This window comes from Dermacentor andersoni, chromosome 2 (assembly GCF_023375885.2).
Source record: "Dermacentor andersoni chromosome 2, qqDerAnde1_hic_scaffold, whole genome shotgun sequence".
Taxonomy (NCBI): domain Eukaryota; kingdom Metazoa; phylum Arthropoda; class Arachnida; order Ixodida; family Ixodidae; genus Dermacentor; species Dermacentor andersoni.
The window spans coordinates 66,871,791-66,890,150 of NC_092815.1; the positions used below are offsets into that span (position 1 = coordinate 66,871,791).

The window sequence follows — 18,360 nt, forward strand, 5'->3', positions numbered from 1 at the left end:
GCGGCGGAGAGGGAGTCTCCCCGGTTCCAAGAAAGGGAAAGGAGGGAACGGGGTGCCTTGGCTGCAGCGTCGCGGCCAGGCGCGAAGAGCAGCGGGAGCGGCGAAGGTGCCCTCTCCCCGCTACCCTCCGCGAGCGAGCACGTGATTATCGCGTGATAACCGCGCGGCCGCTCCGGAGATATCGGGATGCGCGTGCGATCCCCACATCCCCCCCTCCTTAAAATTATCCTTTAGCCGCTAAGAGGCCGCCGTCACGTGAGGCTTTTCCGAGAGGGACGTGCTACTCCGACATCAACACGGTTTGAGTCCATGTTGGTGAGGGAGCAGCTCTAGCTGCAGACCGTCGTTGTCGCCGTGTACGTAGTCGCGAGCCAGGCCGGAACGTTGAAGGATGTCACGGAGCAGCTTGACGGCAACGGGATGTAGTAGGAGGCAAGAAGGCTGCTGGGTCCGGGTCACCTTGCTTCTCGGCGGCGTCACCTGTCGTGTCGGGCGTGCCGGGTCCGTAGTGGCGAAAGGGTCCCTGGATTTCTCTTGGATGCCTCGACCAGACTGATGCGATCCCCGAACCAGCCTGGAGATGGCGCAGGACAGCTGTCTTTTGGTGTTCCCGGGTTCATTGCCCTCTGGTATTGGCGAACGCGTTTCTTTCTGTTCGTTCCGACGCAGCTCTCTCTGTCGTTGCGCTTCCACGCGGGTGTCGGCACGCAAGATCGGCAAAGGCGCGCCGACACACCCCTGACGATGGCTTGCACCTCGCTGCGCAACAGGGGTCCACTCTGTCCCTGCGGGTGAAGTCTTTCGCTCGGCCTTGAGGCTGGGTACTTGGTTGCGGGGCTCGCAACTCGGTCGCTGAGTTCTGCGGCGCGGTTCGGCGAATTCTGCGCCGCTGCAACCATTCCGGACCGGAAGTCGCCCGCTGCACCTCTCACCTCGATGTTAGCCGCCGAAGGATCTTTTCTCGCCTCCTGTTGCCTGCACTGCGCTGCTGACTTCTTACGGCCTGCTCGTCCGCACCGGCAGCGGAGACGGTCTTTCCTTTTTGCTTGATGGTTGTTGCACGGCTCCCGACGGGCGGTCTGCCGCTGCGACAATTCTGTTAGCCCCTCTCGCTTCTTCCAAAGAGAAAGCGCGTGCTTGCTCTGGAAGCCTGCATGCTAGACATCGGAGGAGCGTTCCGCCCGATATCGCGCACAATAAAATAGCCTCCGCGAACCGGACAGAGTTAGTTCTGCCGAGATCGCAAGTTATAATGCCGCACCGGGCTCGAACGTCGAGCCGTGCCACCCGATGCCGCTGCCTGCGGGCGCGGGAGAGCATTCTCCTCGGGCCACTCGTTCCCTCTGTCATAGTAGGGTTTGAGATCGCAGACATGCACCGGTCGGCTGATCGGTCTTAACTTCAAGTCCGCCAGCCTGTACACGAGCGAAGAGACAGTCTCTCGCACCCGGTACGGTCCTGTCCATTTCGGCGCCAGAGAAGCTGAGAATTTCTTACTGGCGTCGCTCAGGACGTGATTCCGCCGCAACACCAGGTCGCCCACTTTGTAGTGAACTTCCCGATGAGAGCGGTCGTACTGCGCTTTCTGCTCGGCACGTGCAGTGCTCAGGTTCCGTCGCGCTTTTCGTAAAGCCTCCGTTACCTTCGCGCGCAGCCCAGTCGCATAATCGGCGCGTGCCGACGAAACGACCAGTTCCGTGCTGCTTCGTTCCTGTAGAGTAAGTTCTACCGGACTCAACAGCTCCCTCCCTAGGTTGAGGGTGGCGGGTGTATACCCAGTCGATCGATTCACTGTCGACCTGATAGCAAATCCAATTTCAGGAAGACAAGCGTCCCACTCATTGTGCGTCCCCGCAAATGCAACTAGCATGTGCTTGATGTTGCGGTTCACACGCTCAGTGGGATTCGCCTGGGCATGGTACGTGGTTGTTCTCCTGTGCTTAATGCCGAGAGCTGCACAAGAGTCCACGAAGAGTTTGGCAGTGAAGTAGGACGCATTGTCCGTTATCAACTGCTCAGGATAGCCGAATCGTGTAAACACCTCGATCAGCTTTCCCATGATCACGCGTGCCGTCAGCTTCCGTAGGGGGAACAGTTCCACCCACTTGCTGAAATGGTCTGTGACTACGAGAAGGAATCGGTTCCCGCTCGGTGTCCTGGGATAAGGCCCCATGACGTCACATGCCGCAATTTGCCACGGTGTTCGGCTATTGATCGGCTGCATGAGCCCGGGTGGGCGTCCACCACGCGGCTTCACGCGTTGGCACACGTTGCAAGAGCGGGCGTAGCGCATCACATCCCGCTTCATTCCCGGCCAGGTAGCAAAGCGGCACAACTTCAGATAAGTCTTAGGGCCACTTGCATGCCCAGCCAGGCACGTATCGTGAAAGTAGCGTAAAAGTGCTCCTCTCAGCGTGCGTGGAATCACCGCTTTGAAGGACTCATGTGTATCCTTCTCCGCGGGGATATATCTCAGCAGGACGCCGTCAGAGTCTAGCAGGTAGGAATCCAACGCGCTCACAGCATTACCAGCTGTTTCGGAGCGCCGCGCACCCACAGCAATACCAGCTGCGTCCATGTGCGCCGCGGCCGCGCCGCCGGGCTCCCGGAGCCCCTCAAACACTTTCTTACAAAACGGATCCTCCCGCTGTGCCTCTAACAGCTCCTTTCTGCCGAACACGCTCCCCACTGAACTGACGCAGTCCAAGTGGTTCACGCTTTCGTCCTGCGAAGGGGGTTCGTCTGCCCTTCCTTCGGGACCAGCGCCGTCGAGCATTGTAGCAGTTACTCTGCTCTTAGGCTGAGTCACTGAGGAGTCACGATGGGTATTAATGTTACCCCTCCTGACGACCTCAATCGTCGCAGCGGTTAGTCCGCTCTCAAGCTCAGTTTCGGGCGGGGTGAGTTGAGTAGTAATGTTACTCTTCTCACAGTCAACGGGCGCGCGCGAAAGTGCGTCCGCCACAACGTTGTTCTTTCCTCTCCTGTAGCGAACGGTAAAATCGTATCGCTGCAGGAGAAGTGCCCATCGCGCGAGCCGGCCGCTCGGCTCTCCTAAGCGCCTAAGCCAAGTTAGTGCCATATGATCGGTCTCAATTAAGAATGGGACTCCATCAATATAGTAGTCGAACTTTTTGAGAGCGAAAATGATCGCCAGACATTCCTTTTCGGTCACGGAGTAATTTTTCTCTGCGGGAGTCAAAGAGCGGCTGGCAAAAGCTACCGGGCGCAAGCTACCTTCGTGCTGTTGGAGCAAAACCGCTCCTAGGCCAAGGTCGCTGGCGTCCGTATGAATGACAAATTCTTTGTTCAAGTCTGGTAGCCTTAACTCGGTGGTTTCCACGAGCGCTTTTACGAGGTTGCGCAGTGCCTCCTCTTGCTCGGGACCCCACCTCCACTGCTCACCTTTCCTCAACAGCATTGTCAAGGGGGCTTGCAGTGCAGCGCAGTTTGGGATGAACTGTCGATAGAAGTTCGCCAGCCCCAAAAAGCGTCTCAGTCCGCCTATGTCTGCCGGTGACGGGTAGTTCAATAATGCCTGAACCTTGTCATCACACGGTAGAAGGCGTCCGTTATCAAGTTTAAACCCCAGTAGCGTTACTCGGGTTGCTGCGATCTGGGTCTTGGTCGGGTTTAGCGTTATCCCCGCAGACCTCAGACGCTCCAACACGTCCCTGAGATGGCGTAAGTGCCCATCAAAGGTACGCGAGTATACCACAACATCGTCCAGGTAAGCAAGAGCGTGGTGCCACCTTGCGTCACCCAAGACACGGTCCATCAGGCGCTGGTAAGTCGCAGGCGCACCGACAAGTCCGAATGGCATACGGGTAAACTGGAAAAGTCCCCTGTGACAAGTGAAGGCAGTCTTCTCTCGGTCACAGGGATCTACCTCCACCTGAAAGTATCCTCTGCTTGCATCGAGCGTAGTGAAGTACTTCGCTCCGCCAACGTTGGATACGATCGAGGGAATGCTAGGAAGCGGATATGCGTCCTTGCGTGTCACCTCGTTCAGGCGGCGATAGTCAACACAAAGGCGGGGCGTCCCATCCTTTTTAGGAACCAACACCACAGGAAAACCCCATGGGCTGTCCGACCTTTCAACAACGCCTGTATCGAGCAGTTCGTCCAGAGCGCTGTCTAGTGCTTTCCTTTTAGCCAAACTCACCGGCCGAGGATTACACTTCCACGGAGAGGCGTCGCCTGTCTCAATTTTGTGCCTGTATAGCGTAGTGCAACCAGGCCGCTCTGTAAATACGGCGTCATATTCAGTCAGAAGCGATGAGAGGCGAGCCTTTTCTTCCCCCGACAAACTGCTTGAGTCGTCCAGCAGCGGGTGGTATCGTTCGCCCCTCACTGCGGCACAGTCTGCCACCGCAGCGGGGGTTATGGGCTGTGCGGGAGGGGAGCAGTTCCCCTCCGCGCCTCTTTTCTCAGTGCGGTTGGCCGGACGGCATTTCGACCCGGCCGCAACCGTTCTGAGGGACCTTTTCGGGCAATCGTTTGGTCGGTCTGCGCGCGAAGCATCATCGAACGAAGTTGTCTCTGACGCTTTTTGAAATGAAACGAAAGGTTTCAGGGTGCCACATGCTCGCTCCCTATATCCTCCGTTGCAGACGTCAATAACAATGCCCGTCTTGGCGAGGAAGTCTCTACCAAGAATTATAGGAACCGACAGGCCGGGAAGGTGAGCGAGGCGTTGTCGCCTCACCCGTTTCTCCCACCGCACCACAAGCCTAGCAGCACAGCTCGCGTGTGCCGTGCCGCTGGCGAGTCGGAAGGTCACATTACTCTCTCTCAGTCGGATAGCGTTCCGACGGAGATGTTCACACACCTCGTCGCCAAATAGTGAAGCGCTTGCTCCTGTGTCTAACAGCGCAAAAAACCTGCGCCGGGCGACTGTAACCTCTATGAGCGGTGCTGGCGTGTCGCTGGGTAATCCAAAACGACAAGCCAGCGGGGCAAGGAGTTCATGTGTCTCACTTCGCACCGCTGTAACCGCCGCCGGCCATGCAGCGTTGCTCACCGGCGGCCCCGCTCGTTTCCCGAAAGCGCGTGCTCTCGGTTCGCAGGCTGTCTGCAATCCCGGGCGAAGTGCCCTGGCTGGTTGCACCGATAACAGAGGAGAGCCGGCCGTTTTCGGGCTTGGCGTCCAGTGCCTCGCGCCGTTTGACCGTTGTTCCTCTCTATCGACTGCTCCCTTGCAGGCACGCTCTGCTCTGGCATCATCGAGCCGGCATGTCGACCACGATTCTGCATACCTCGGCCATCGGCAGCGCATGCTGCACGCATGGCATAAGTGTACGGGTCGAGAGCCCGGTCAGATAAGTCCCAACCGTTTCTCAGTTGCCCGTCACTGAAGGCAACCGCACCATCTCCACCGGAACGAGTGCGAAAAGTGTCCCCGTTCCACGCGCATCGCGGCTCAAGTGCCCTCGACGCTGGGGGTGGAGGTCGGTATGAGCGCGAGGCGAGTATGTCCGCCTGTATGCGCTTTGCCTCCGAGGCCAGCTCATCCAAATCCCTGAACTTGCTGCCTCTTAGGTACGCTGCGAAGGTGGGATGAGCTTGTCGCGTGACTCTCTCCACCTTATCGCAGTTCGGAGCAGAAGGGTCGGCGGTACGATAAAGTTCGTCCATCGCCCTGACGTACTCGAGCAAGGATTCGTCCGGATGCTGAGTACGTAGCTCCAACTCGCGCCGCAGACGACGCTCGTAATCTGCGGGCAGGAATTCCTCGCGTAAGGTCGCTCGGAACTCGGCCAGCGTGCTAGACCGGTGGCCAGTAAGCCGGAACCAGCGGGCAGCGTGATCAGTTAACGACACTGGTACGACGCGTTCCAGTATCTCGCCATCGGACAGCCCCGTTGCGCGCTGGTAAGTCAGCACGCGATCGAGGTATTCGCTGACGCTAACTGAATCATGATACCCGCTGTAGGTGGGTAAGTCCACCCTCACTCTCGGTCTAGCAGCGGCGGCAGATGTCAGCAGAGTGTTCTGCACGGCACCTGTCAACCTCTCAATCAAGCGCATCGCATCGTTCAACAGTGCGTGCTGAGGCTCGCTCTGGCCAGTAATGCCTGGCACAGGAGCGGGACGCGTTGAGCAAGTGTGCCGCTGTGGCTCCATGCTCTCCGCAAACTCTGGCGAAGGGTTCGGCGTAATGTGCCTCACGCCTTCAAGGGTACATCCTGCCGGAGAGAGCGCCTCATGTGTAGCGCTACCCTCTTCGAAGCTTATCAAATTCCCAGGGCTAATGTTCGCCGCAGGGCATGACTGAGCGGTAGCAGTTACCGCCGCTTCGAATTGTTGCCTGTTGGTAGCAACCTGCGACAGCGTATACAACGGCTGTAAATCAGCCCCGTATGCTGCCATGGTTCGTTCGTGTGGTGGCAATCACTCACACAAACAGACTCAACCTGTCGCACCTCTGGCCCCACGTTGGGCGCCAAATATAGGGGTATTACTCAGGCTCGCGCGTGCGCACCTGACCCTTCTCTGGATCGCACAGCGCCGATGGAGCGGCAGTCGCTTGCTAGCACTTTCGCAGCAGCCCTAGCAGTCAGAGCTGTGACCCCTAACCCGCGGTTCGCAGTGAGTTGCGACCACGGCGGGTTCAGGCCAGGGGGGACAGGGTGGGTCTCGACCTAAGGTGTTTATTCACCTTAGAGTACATGTATACCAACTGACAACAACAGCAACAACACATACAAATACAACACAAAAACCACAGCGGCGGAGCATTCCGCACGTCTGGGGTGAAACAAACCGCACAATGTGGGAACCACAAAAGAGGCTGATAAGGGTTCAGCTCACCCAGAGTGGATCCGCGCTCGGCCCCTGGGGCGGTCAGTCGCACACAAAGGCCGGGCGCAACAGGGGGACGGCGTGCGGCGGTCTCAGCGGCTGAGTTGAGATGCGGCCTGTCGCAAGCTCTTCAGCCGAAAGACGACGGTGCATCGGGGGAATAGCACTTCTCCCCGAGCGGCGGAGAGGGAGTCTCCCCGGTTCCAAGAAAGGGAAAGGAGGGAACGGGGTGCCTTGGCTGCAGCGTCGCGGCCAGGCGCGAAGAGCAGCGGGAGCGGCGAAGGTGCCCTCTCCCCGCTACCCTCCGCGAGCGAGCACGTGATTATCGCGTGATAACCGCGCGGCCGCTCCGGAGATATCGGGATGCGCGTGCGATCCCCACATCCCCCCCTCCTTAAAATTATCCTTTAGCCGCTAAGAGGCCGCCGTCACGTGAGGCTTTTCCGAGAGGGACGTGCTACTCCGACATCAACACGGTTTGAGTCCATGTTGGTGAGGGAGCAGCTCTAGCTGCAGACCGTCGTTGTCGCCGTGTACGTAGTCGCGAGCCAGGCCGGAACGTTGAAGGATGTCACGGAGCAGCTTGACGGCAACGGGATGTAGTAGGAGGCAAGAAGGCTGCTGGGTCCGGGTCACCTTGCTTCTCGGCGGCGTCACCTGTCGTGTCGGGCGTGCCGGGTCCGTAGTGGCGAAAGGGTCCCTGGATTTCTCTTGGATGCCTCGACCAGACTGATGCGATCCCCGAACCAGCCTGGAGATGGCGCAGGACAGCTGTCTTTTGGTGTTCCCGGGTTCATTGCCCTCTGGTATTGGCGAACGCGTTTCTTTCTGTTCGTTCCGACGCAGCTCTCTCTGTCGTTGCGCTTCCACGCGGGTGTCGGCACGCAAGATCGGCAAAGGCGCGCCGACACACCCCTGACGATGGCTTGCACCTCGCTGCGCAACAGGGGTCCACTCTGTCCCTGCGGGTGAAGTCTTTCGCTCGGCCTTGAGGCTGGGTACTTGGTTGCGGGGCTCGCAACTCGGTCGCTGAGTTCTGCGGCGCGGTTCGGCGAATTCTGCGCCGCTGCAACCATTCCGGACCGGAAGTCGCCCGCTGCACCTCTCACCTCGATGTTAGCCGCCGAAGGATCTTTTCTCGCCTCCTGTTGCCTGCACTGCGCTGCTGACTTCTTACGGCCTGCTCGTCCGCACCGGCAGCGGAGACGGTCTTTCCTTTTTGCTTGATGGTTGTTGCACGGCTCCCGACGGGCGGTCTGCCGCTGCGACAATTCTGTTAGCCCCTCTCGCTTCTTCCAAAGAGAAAGCGCGTGCTTGCTCTGGAAGCCTGCATGCTAGACATCGGAGGAGCGTTCCGCCCGATATCGCGCACAATAAAATAGCCTCCGCGAACCGGACAGAGTTAGTTCTGCCGAGATCGCAAGTTATAATGCCGCACCGGGCTCGAACGTCGAGCCGTGCCACCCGATGCCGCTGCCTGCGGGCGCGGGAGAGCATTCTCCTCGGGCCACTCGTTCCCTCTGTCATAGTAGGGTTTGAGATCGCAGACATGCACCGGTCGGCTGATCGGTCTTAACTTCAAGTCCGCCAGCCTGTACACGAGCGAAGAGACAGTCTCTCGCACCCGGTACGGTCCTGTCCATTTCGGCGCCAGAGAAGCTGAGAATTTCTTACTGGCGTCGCTCAGGACGTGATTCCGCCGCAACACCAGGTCGCCCACTTTGTAGTGAACTTCCCGATGAGAGCGGTCGTACTGCGCTTTCTGCTCGGCACGTGCAGTGCTCAGGTTCCGTCGCGCTTTTCGTAAAGCCTCCGTTACCTTCGCGCGCAGCCCAGTCGCATAATCGGCGCGTGCCGACGAAACGACCAGTTCCGTGCTGCTTCGTTCCTGTAGAGTAAGTTCTACCGGACTCAACAGCTCCCTCCCTAGGTTGAGGGTGGCGGGTGTATACCCAGTCGATCGATTCACTGTCGACCTGATAGCAAATCCAATTTCAGGAAGACAAGCGTCCCACTCATTGTGCGTCCCCGCAAATGCAACTAGCATGTGCTTGATGTTGCGGTTCACACGCTCAGTGGGATTCGCCTGGGCATGGTACGTGGTTGTTCTCCTGTGCTTAATGCCGAGAGCTGCACAAGAGTCCACGAAGAGTTTGGCAGTGAAGTAGGACGCATTGTCCGTTATCAACTGCTCAGGATAGCCGAATCGTGTAAACACCTCGATCAGCTTTCCCATGATCACGCGTGCCGTCAGCTTCCGTAGGGGGAACAGTTCCACCCACTTGCTGAAATGGTCTGTGACTACGAGAAGGAATCGGTTCCCGCTCGGTGTCCTGGGATAAGGCCCCATGACGTCACATGCCGCAATTTGCCACGGTGTTCGGCTATTGATCGGCTGCATGAGCCCGGGTGGGCGTCCACCACGCGGCTTCACGCGTTGGCACACGTTGCAAGAGCGGGCGTAGCGCATCACATCCCGCTTCATTCCCGGCCAGGTAGCAAAGCGGCACAACTTCAGATAAGTCTTAGGGCCACTTGCATGCCCAGCCAGGCACGTATCGTGAAAGTAGCGTAAAAGTGCTCCTCTCAGCGTGCGTGGAATCACCGCTTTGAAGGACTCATGTGTATCCTTCTCCGCGGGGATATATCTCAGCAGGACGCCGTCAGAGTCTAGCAGGTAGGAATCCAACGCGCTCACAGCATTACCAGCTGTTTCGGAGCGCCGCGCACCCACAGCAATACCAGCTGCGTCCATGTGCGCCGCGGCCGCGCCGCCGGGCTCCCGGAGCCCCTCAAACACTTTCTTACAAAACGGATCCTCCCGCTGTGCCTCTAACAGCTCCTTTCTGCCGAACACGCTCCCCACTGAACTGACGCAGTCCAAGTGGTTCACGCTTTCGTCCTGCGAAGGGGGTTCGTCTGCCCTTCCTTCGGGACCAGCGCCGTCGAGCATTGTAGCAGTTACTCTGCTCTTAGGCTGAGTCACTGAGGAGTCACGATGGGTATTAATGTTACCCCTCCTGACGACCTCAATCGTCGCAGCGGTTAGTCCGCTCTCAAGCTCAGTTTCGGGCGGGGTGAGTTGAGTAGTAATGTTACTCTTCTCACAGTCAACGGGCGCGCGCGAAAGTGCGTCCGCCACAACGTTGTTCTTTCCTCTCCTGTAGCGAACGGTAAAATCGTATCGCTGCAGGAGAAGTGCCCATCGCGCGAGCCGGCCGCTCGGCTCTCCTAAGCGCCTAAGCCAAGTTAGTGCCATATGATCGGTCTCAATTAAGAATGGGACTCCATCAATATAGTAGTCGAACTTTTTGAGAGCGAAAATGATCGCCAGACATTCCTTTTCGGTCACGGAGTAATTTTTCTCTGCGGGAGTCAAAGAGCGGCTGGCAAAAGCTACCGGGCGCAAGCTACCTTCGTGCTGTTGGAGCAAAACCGCTCCTAGGCCAAGGTCGCTGGCGTCCGTATGAATGACAAATTCTTTGTTCAAGTCTGGTAGCCTTAACTCGGTGGTTTCCACGAGCGCTTTTACGAGGTTGCGCAGTGCCTCCTCTTGCTCGGGACCCCACCTCCACTGCTCACCTTTCCTCAACAGCATTGTCAAGGGGGCTTGCAGTGCAGCGCAGTTTGGGATGAACTGTCGATAGAAGTTCGCCAGCCCCAAAAAGCGTCTCAGTCCGCCTATGTCTGCCGGTGACGGGTAGTTCAATAATGCCTGAACCTTGTCATCACACGGTAGAAGGCGTCCGTTATCAAGTTTAAACCCCAGTAGCGTTACTCGGGTTGCTGCGATCTGGGTCTTGGTCGGGTTTAGCGTTATCCCCGCAGACCTCAGACGCTCCAACACGTCCCTGAGATGGCGTAAGTGCCCATCAAAGGTACGCGAGTATACCACAACATCGTCCAGGTAAGCAAGAGCGTGGTGCCACCTTGCGTCACCCAAGACACGGTCCATCAGGCGCTGGTAAGTCGCAGGCGCACCGACAAGTCCGAATGGCATACGGGTAAACTGGAAAAGTCCCCTGTGACAAGTGAAGGCAGTCTTCTCTCGGTCACAGGGATCTACCTCCACCTGAAAGTATCCTCTGCTTGCATCGAGCGTAGTGAAGTACTTCGCTCCGCCAACGTTGGATACGATCGAGGGAATGCTAGGAAGCGGATATGCGTCCTTGCGTGTCACCTCGTTCAGGCGGCGATAGTCAACACAAAGGCGGGGCGTCCCATCCTTTTTAGGAACCAACACCACAGGAAAACCCCATGGGCTGTCCGACCTTTCAACAACGCCTGTATCGAGCAGTTCGTCCAGAGCGCTGTCTAGTGCTTTCCTTTTAGCCAAACTCACCGGCCGAGGATTACACTTCCACGGAGAGGCGTCGCCTGTCTCAATTTTGTGCCTGTATAGCGTAGTGCAACCAGGCCGCTCTGTAAATACGGCGTCATATTCAGTCAGAAGCGATGAGAGGCGAGCCTTTTCTTCCCCCGACAAACTGCTTGAGTCGTCCAGCAGCGGGTGGTATCGTTCGCCCCTCACTGCGGCACAGTCTGCCACCGCAGCGGGGGTTATGGGCTGTGCGGGAGGGGAGCAGTTCCCCTCCGCGCCTCTTTTCTCAGTGCGGTTGGCCGGACGGCATTTCGACCCGGCCGCAACCGTTCTGAGGGACCTTTTCGGGCAATCGTTTGGTCGGTCTGCGCGCGAAGCATCATCGAACGAAGTTGTCTCTGACGCTTTTTGAAATGAAACGAAAGGTTTCAGGGTGCCACATGCTCGCTCCCTATATCCTCCGTTGCAGACGTCAATAACAATGCCCGTCTTGGCGAGGAAGTCTCTACCAAGAATTATAGGAACCGACAGGCCGGGAAGGTGAGCGAGGCGTTGTCGCCTCACCCGTTTCTCCCACCGCACCACAAGCCTAGCAGCACAGCTCGCGTGTGCCGTGCCGCTGGCGAGTCGGAAGGTCACATTACTCTCTCTCAGTCGGATAGCGTTCCGACGGAGATGTTCACACACCTCGTCGCCAAATAGTGAAGCGCTTGCTCCTGTGTCTAACAGCGCAAAAAACCTGCGCCGGGCGACTGTAACCTCTATGAGCGGTGCTGGCGTGTCGCTGGGTAATCCAAAACGACAAGCCAGCGGGGCAAGGAGTTCATGTGTCTCACTTCGCACCGCTGTAACCGCCGCCGGCCATGCAGCGTTGCTCACCGGCGGCCCCGCTCGTTTCCCGAAAGCGCGTGCTCTCGGTTCGCAGGCTGTCTGCAATCCCGGGCGAAGTGCCCTGGCTGGTTGCACCGATAACAGAGGAGAGCCGGCCGTTTTCGGGCTTGGCGTCCAGTGCCTCGCGCCGTTTGACCGTTGTTCCTCTCTATCGACTGCTCCCTTGCAGGCACGCTCTGCTCTGGCATCATCGAGCCGGCATGTCGACCACGATTCTGCATACCTCGGCCATCGGCAGCGCATGCTGCACGCATGGCATAAGTGTACGGGTCGAGAGCCCGGTCAGATAAGTCCCAACCGTTTCTCAGTTGCCCGTCACTGAAGGCAACCGCACCATCTCCACCGGAACGAGTGCGAAAAGTGTCCCCGTTCCACGCGCATCGCGGCTCAAGTGCCCTCGACGCTGGGGGTGGAGGTCGGTATGAGCGCGAGGCGAGTATGTCCGCCTGTATGCGCTTTGCCTCCGAGGCCAGCTCATCCAAATCCCTGAACTTGCTGCCTCTTAGGTACGCTGCGAAGGTGGGATGAGCTTGTCGCGTGACTCTCTCCACCTTATCGCAGTTCGGAGCAGAAGGGTCGGCGGTACGATAAAGTTCGTCCATCGCCCTGACGTACTCGAGCAAGGATTCGTCCGGATGCTGAGTACGTAGCTCCAACTCGCGCCGCAGACGACGCTCGTAATCTGCGGGCAGGAATTCCTCGCGTAAGGTCGCTCGGAACTCGGCCAGCGTGCTAGACCGGTGGCCAGTAAGCCGGAACCAGCGGGCAGCGTGATCAGTTAACGACACTGGTACGACGCGTTCCAGTATCTCGCCATCGGACAGCCCCGTTGCGCGCTGGTAAGTCAGCACGCGATCGAGGTATTCGCTGACGCTAACTGAATCATGATACCCGCTGTAGGTGGGTAAGTCCACCCTCACTCTCGGTCTAGCAGCGGCGGCAGATGTCAGCAGAGTGTTCTGCACGGCACCTGTCAACCTCTCAATCAAGCGCATCGCATCGTTCAACAGTGCGTGCTGAGGCTCGCTCTGGCCAGTAATGCCTGGCACAGGAGCGGGACGCGTTGAGCAAGTGTGCCGCTGTGGCTCCATGCTCTCCGCAAACTCTGGCGAAGGGTTCGGCGTAATGTGCCTCACGCCTTCAAGGGTACATCCTGCCGGAGAGAGCGCCTCATGTGTAGCGCTACCCTCTTCGAAGCTTATCAAATTCCCAGGGCTAATGTTCGCCGCAGGGCATGACTGAGCGGTAGCAGTTACCGCCGCTTCGAATTGTTGCCTGTTGGTAGCAACCTGCGACAGCGTATACAACGGCTGTAAATCAGCCCCGTATGCTGCCATGGTTCGTTCGTGTGGTGGCAATCACTCACACAAACAGACTCAACCTGTCGCACCTCTGGCCCCACGTTGGGCGCCAAATATAGGGGTATTACTCAGGCTCGCGCGTGCGCACCTGACCCTTCTCTGGATCGCACAGCGCCGATGGAGCGGCAGTCGCTTGCTAGCACTTTCGCAGCAGCCCTAGCAGTCAGAGCTGTGACCCCTAACCCGCGGTTCGCAGTGAGTTGCGACCACGGCGGGTTCAGGCCAGGGGGGACAGGGTGGGTCTCGACCTAAGGTGTTTATTCACCTTAGAGTACATGTATACCAACTGACAACAACAGCAACAACACATACAAATACAACACAAAAACCACAGCGGCGGAGCATTCCGCACGTCTGGGGTGAAACAAACCGCACAATGTGGGAACCACAAAAGAGGCTGATAAGGGTTCAGCTCACCCAGAGTGGATCCGCGCTCGGCCCCTGGGGCGGTCAGTCGCACACAAAGGCCGGGCGCAACAGGGGGACGGCGTGCGGCGGTCTCAGCGGCTGAGTTGAGATGCGGCCTGTCGCAAGCTCTTCAGCCGAAAGACGACGGTGCATCGGGGGAATAGCACTTCTCCCCGAGCGGCGGAGAGGGAGTCTCCCCGGTTCCAAGAAAGGGAAAGGAGGGAACGGGGTGCCTTGGCTGCAGCGTTGCGGCCAGGCGCGAAGAGCAGCGGGAGCGGCGAAGGTGCCCTCTCCCCGCTACCCTCCGCGAGCGAGCACGTGATTATCGCGTGATAACCGCGCGGCCGCTCCGGAGATATCGGGATGCGCGTGCGATCCCCACAAAGGGTAAGCAAACTTGGTACTGAGCAATGCCAGAATGGAGAAAATCCTGAGCTTGATAGACGGCGATAGAGCACAAAAAAAAGAAAGAAAGAAAAGCGTGAAATTAACTGCCTTACATAAAGGCGCACTTCCGAAATATCCAGCGCCATATTCTTTTTGTAGCTCTGCAGTTCAGGGGCCCTAACGTAAAACTATTCTAATATGTTTTTGTTCCAGTCTGCTGACGTCAAATTTGCGTAACCGCCGACGCAATCATCGGGCGTTGACCCGCAGCGTTGTCTGAAGAGACAAATCAAACGATCACCTTATTTATAAGAAGTCACTTTTGTTTGCTTTAAAAACAAATAACATTGCCTACACTGAGCGGCTTGTCTTATGTAATTCGCTGACAGGGGGCGAGGAGCACGTTCAAGTGGAGAGGGATTCGATGGGGCCGAGCCAGTGCAGTGAAAATCGATAACCGGATGAAGAGGGTTATGCCGGCGTCTGCGATTGGTCCACCTTCACTTACTGAGCTTGCGGTGACTGGTCGAAAATCGCGGCGGCATGCAAGGGAAGGCTAAAATTATGGCGTTTTACGTGCCAAAACCACTTTCTGATTATGAGGCACGCCGTAGTGGGGAACTCCGGAAATTTCGACCACCTGGGGTTCTTTAACGTGCACCTAAATCTAAGTTCACGAGTGTTTTCGCATTTAGTCCCCATCGAAATGAGGCCGCCGTGGCTGGGATTCGATCCCGCAAACCTCGCGCTCAGCAGCCCAACACCATAGCCACTGAGCAACCACGGCGGGTGCAAGGCAAGGTTAAGAATGCTGCTAAAACTGATCCTCAGCAAAGAAGAGTTGGCAGAGCGAGGCCGTAAACGTGCCGAAAGTGCTCGAAAACCTTACACAGCCACGCAAGAAGTTTTATTGTATATAAAGAAACCCATGATCTCCGGCAGGTGCGAGTAGCCAGTGCCTGAGTGATCCGCGGCAGCCACCTTTTATTTCTTTCGGAGCGGGGTAGCATGCGGCTATCTGAAAAAAATTCAGTTTTGTTCGGCTTATTAATGCATCTTTGACGCGTCACTCCGACGCGGCGAGTTTTCGCGGTTTCGTGACGTCGCGTGACAGGCAGGTGAAGTGGGTGCAGCCCTAAGTCTTTTTACGAATAGCCAAGGTCTAATGGCGAAGAGGCGTCTAATCAGAAATAACCATTTTTCTATTGTTCGACGCAATCATGCATAATCAGTGTGTAACGTCATATCAGATGGGGAGCTATCGCGGTTTTCATGACGTCGCGTGACACAGAGGCGACGTGGGGGCGGTCCAAAAATTTTTGAACAATCGCGGAGGGCTGATTGCAGAAATTGAATAGAAAAACTGTGAATAGCCTTACGTTATAGCGCCCGAGCTTAACCGCTCTACACAAAAAAAACCATGTACACAGCAGTCGGCAGAAACAAGGGAAATGTCAGCGCGGCAGGACGCCATACCTCACTGTTAATTTGTTGCTACGCCAGAGCTTCCCACCAGCTCCTTCTATTTAACATGCCTGAAGGCTCTACAAGAACAGCCATGAACAGCGCTGTATAAGAAGGCAGCATGGTGATCTCTTCATTCTATCTTTCTCGCGTTTTTCCTTTTGGTCTCGAGCGAGTCCACACTCGCGCGATATGAAATAAGTGCGATGATGCGGCAGCGTGCGTCTGTCGTGGTGCATCACTCGCTCTTTAATTGTGTACCGTCTCTTTTTCCTTGAGTACGCGTGCACCTCTCGTTGGCTCCTTCAAGGGCGAAGCCACTCCGCGATGTCATGCCTCTCGATGAACGGGCCCCGCGGTATAGCGCGCAATTTCTCCAATCTGGCCATCAAGGGTAAAATCAAATCGCCTCGTCGGAGCTTGCCTTATGTGCGCCAGTCCCGCATTGATCCGTTTTGGCGAAGAACGCACTCTTGCTAGTAGCAGGCCACGGGGCACTGGCTGCAGGGCGGATTAATTTGAGGTCAGCCGCCCTGGTCTCGCGTCGAGAGCCACCAGGGTTGCAGTAACAGGATGGCAAGGGAGGGAGTGCGTTTCGCTTTGTATATCGGTTTGGGATCGGGTCCGCTAGATGCCAGAACCGTTGGATAAGCCCAAATACGAACAGGTAAAAGATTTGCGGTAACAGGTGCATTTTTTTTTGTTGCTGCGTCTTTACACTCATGGGGGTACGCCGACGTACGAAAGAGAATCTCGAAGACCGGAATGACTGTCGTTTAGTCGCAGCTACTTCTTGTATCACATACACAACAGATAGTATGGATTGACATATTTTAAGCTCACAACGAACAGTGAGAGACTCCTCCAGATTATTTTGACCAGCTGAAGTTCTTTAGCGGGGCAGCTAAATCTGAGTACATAAGTGTCCCTGCATTCTGCCACCATTCAAATGAGACTACCGATGCTGGGAATTGGATCCTCGACCATCTTGCACTGTAGAGAAACGCCATGGCCACAAAAATAAGATGGGTCAATGTTGAGAACCGGGCTTCGACGACCCTGGCTTCATGCCGCGAAACAGTAGTTAGCTCTTCACGATAACGCGAGGTGCTTGTGCTAGTCAGCAGTGCTTCACATTTTTTGTGCCCGTAGCTCCAGCTCTTACTTGAGTCACTTCTTTCTCGGAAAAGTTACGCCATTCAGCGAAATCATCGACGGATGTCGAAACTCGGTTGTTTCGCTTTCAGTTCAGGAAAAAAAAAAAGATTGTAGACAAATGTGCGCATTGTCTGGCCGCATTTAACGGCACTGCCTATGTACCATATGACACGGCACAGTGATAATGGGACGCACGTATTCCAAGAACATCCACTGCAGGCGGATGGGAGAAGACGCAATGACGCTCGATGCAGCTTAGACATCATACCTGTCGTCCTGCCGCAATCTGCACGAAAACGGAACAATGCGCGCATTGTCTCATACCAAAGCGTGCCTGCGCAGTGTGGTTGCGAGGGCCAGCTCGCTTACGTCCTGCAGTGCCCGTTATCAGGGAGGTGCCGCACGCGAAGACGTCTCAAAAGATGAAACGACGCAGTCTTGCTCGTACCAAAATCGCAGCGCCGATCTCTGTGTGAGCGCCAAATTGCTTCGGGTCCATTAGGATGTTGTGCCACGTAAAAAAGCCTTGGCATCGTCCCAGTTTTCTTTTCTCTCTCGACTGCCCCATGAAATGCAATGCACTTGCACTAGAAGCTTGCTGCAATCGATGGGAAACAAAGAAACGCAATGCGGCTATTCAGGGTACACAGACACTGCAGACTGTAACAAACGAGGGGGTAGAGGGGGGGGGGGGAGGGAGAGAAAGACAGAAATCCCAGTTTAATTCAAAGAGGGAGCAGGGAAGGCGAGAGATATAGAGCAAGCTCCAAGCGCGTCGCTTGCTGAATTTTCTTATTTCTTATTTTCTTCTGCCTTATTAGAACACGGGAGGGCCCTAATAAGGCTCTAAGGGGTGTGGGGGTGGAGTGCTTCTCGTTTGGTTTGGAATAAACTGTGCTGCAGAGAGCAGAAACGCTGTGGAAGACCTCGGCCCAGGGCTTGTACGTTCGGGTTTGGCGATCTGTTTTCAGTCGCCGAACGTTCAAGCTCATCCTGACATATTCGTTTCGCGGTCAATATAATATTTCATATGCGCTGGATAGTGCTTTGTGTGTGTGTGGACTGCTGTGGTGTCTCATTATTGTGCGCATGTTTTATTCACGTATTCTTGACTGGTGTACTTACGTGAGTGCAAGGATGACTGGCAACAAAGCAAAACTTTGTTTCCAGTAGAAAGAAGCAAGAAGCTGCGCGACAAGCGGAGTGATTAGAAGCGACGCACGAAGAAGCATTCCATCTTTTTATTTTTTTCGAACACCTCGTCTTTATTATTATTTTCAATTTTATTGTCTGGCTGGACAACAATGCTCACCAAATCAGCAACATGAGTTCACTTCTAAAACCCATCGTCAAACTTGACTGACGTGGTGATGTTAAAATATCGATAGATTCACTACCGAGAGTTAGCCGCCCGGTCAGGAGCCTCGTCCTTGCACGCGATACAGATGTCTGTCGCACACGGTATTCGTAATGAGAATTTCCCGCACCGGACGGCGAGCGCTTGGATCCGCATGCCTCGGTCACCTCGTCAAGAAAGGCAAGCAGTGCTTGCTCCTGATGTGTCGT

At 56.3% G+C, this 18,360-nt stretch overlaps 1 protein-coding gene across 2 annotated transcripts in view; it reads right to left on the reverse strand.

The window, feature by feature from the left end:
• Pka-C3 (Protein kinase, cAMP-dependent, catalytic subunit 3) overlaps positions 1-18,360 on the reverse strand; it is a 163,497-nt gene that overhangs the window by 66,205 nt on the left and 78,932 nt on the right. The gene's annotated exons all lie outside the window — the stretch shown is intronic.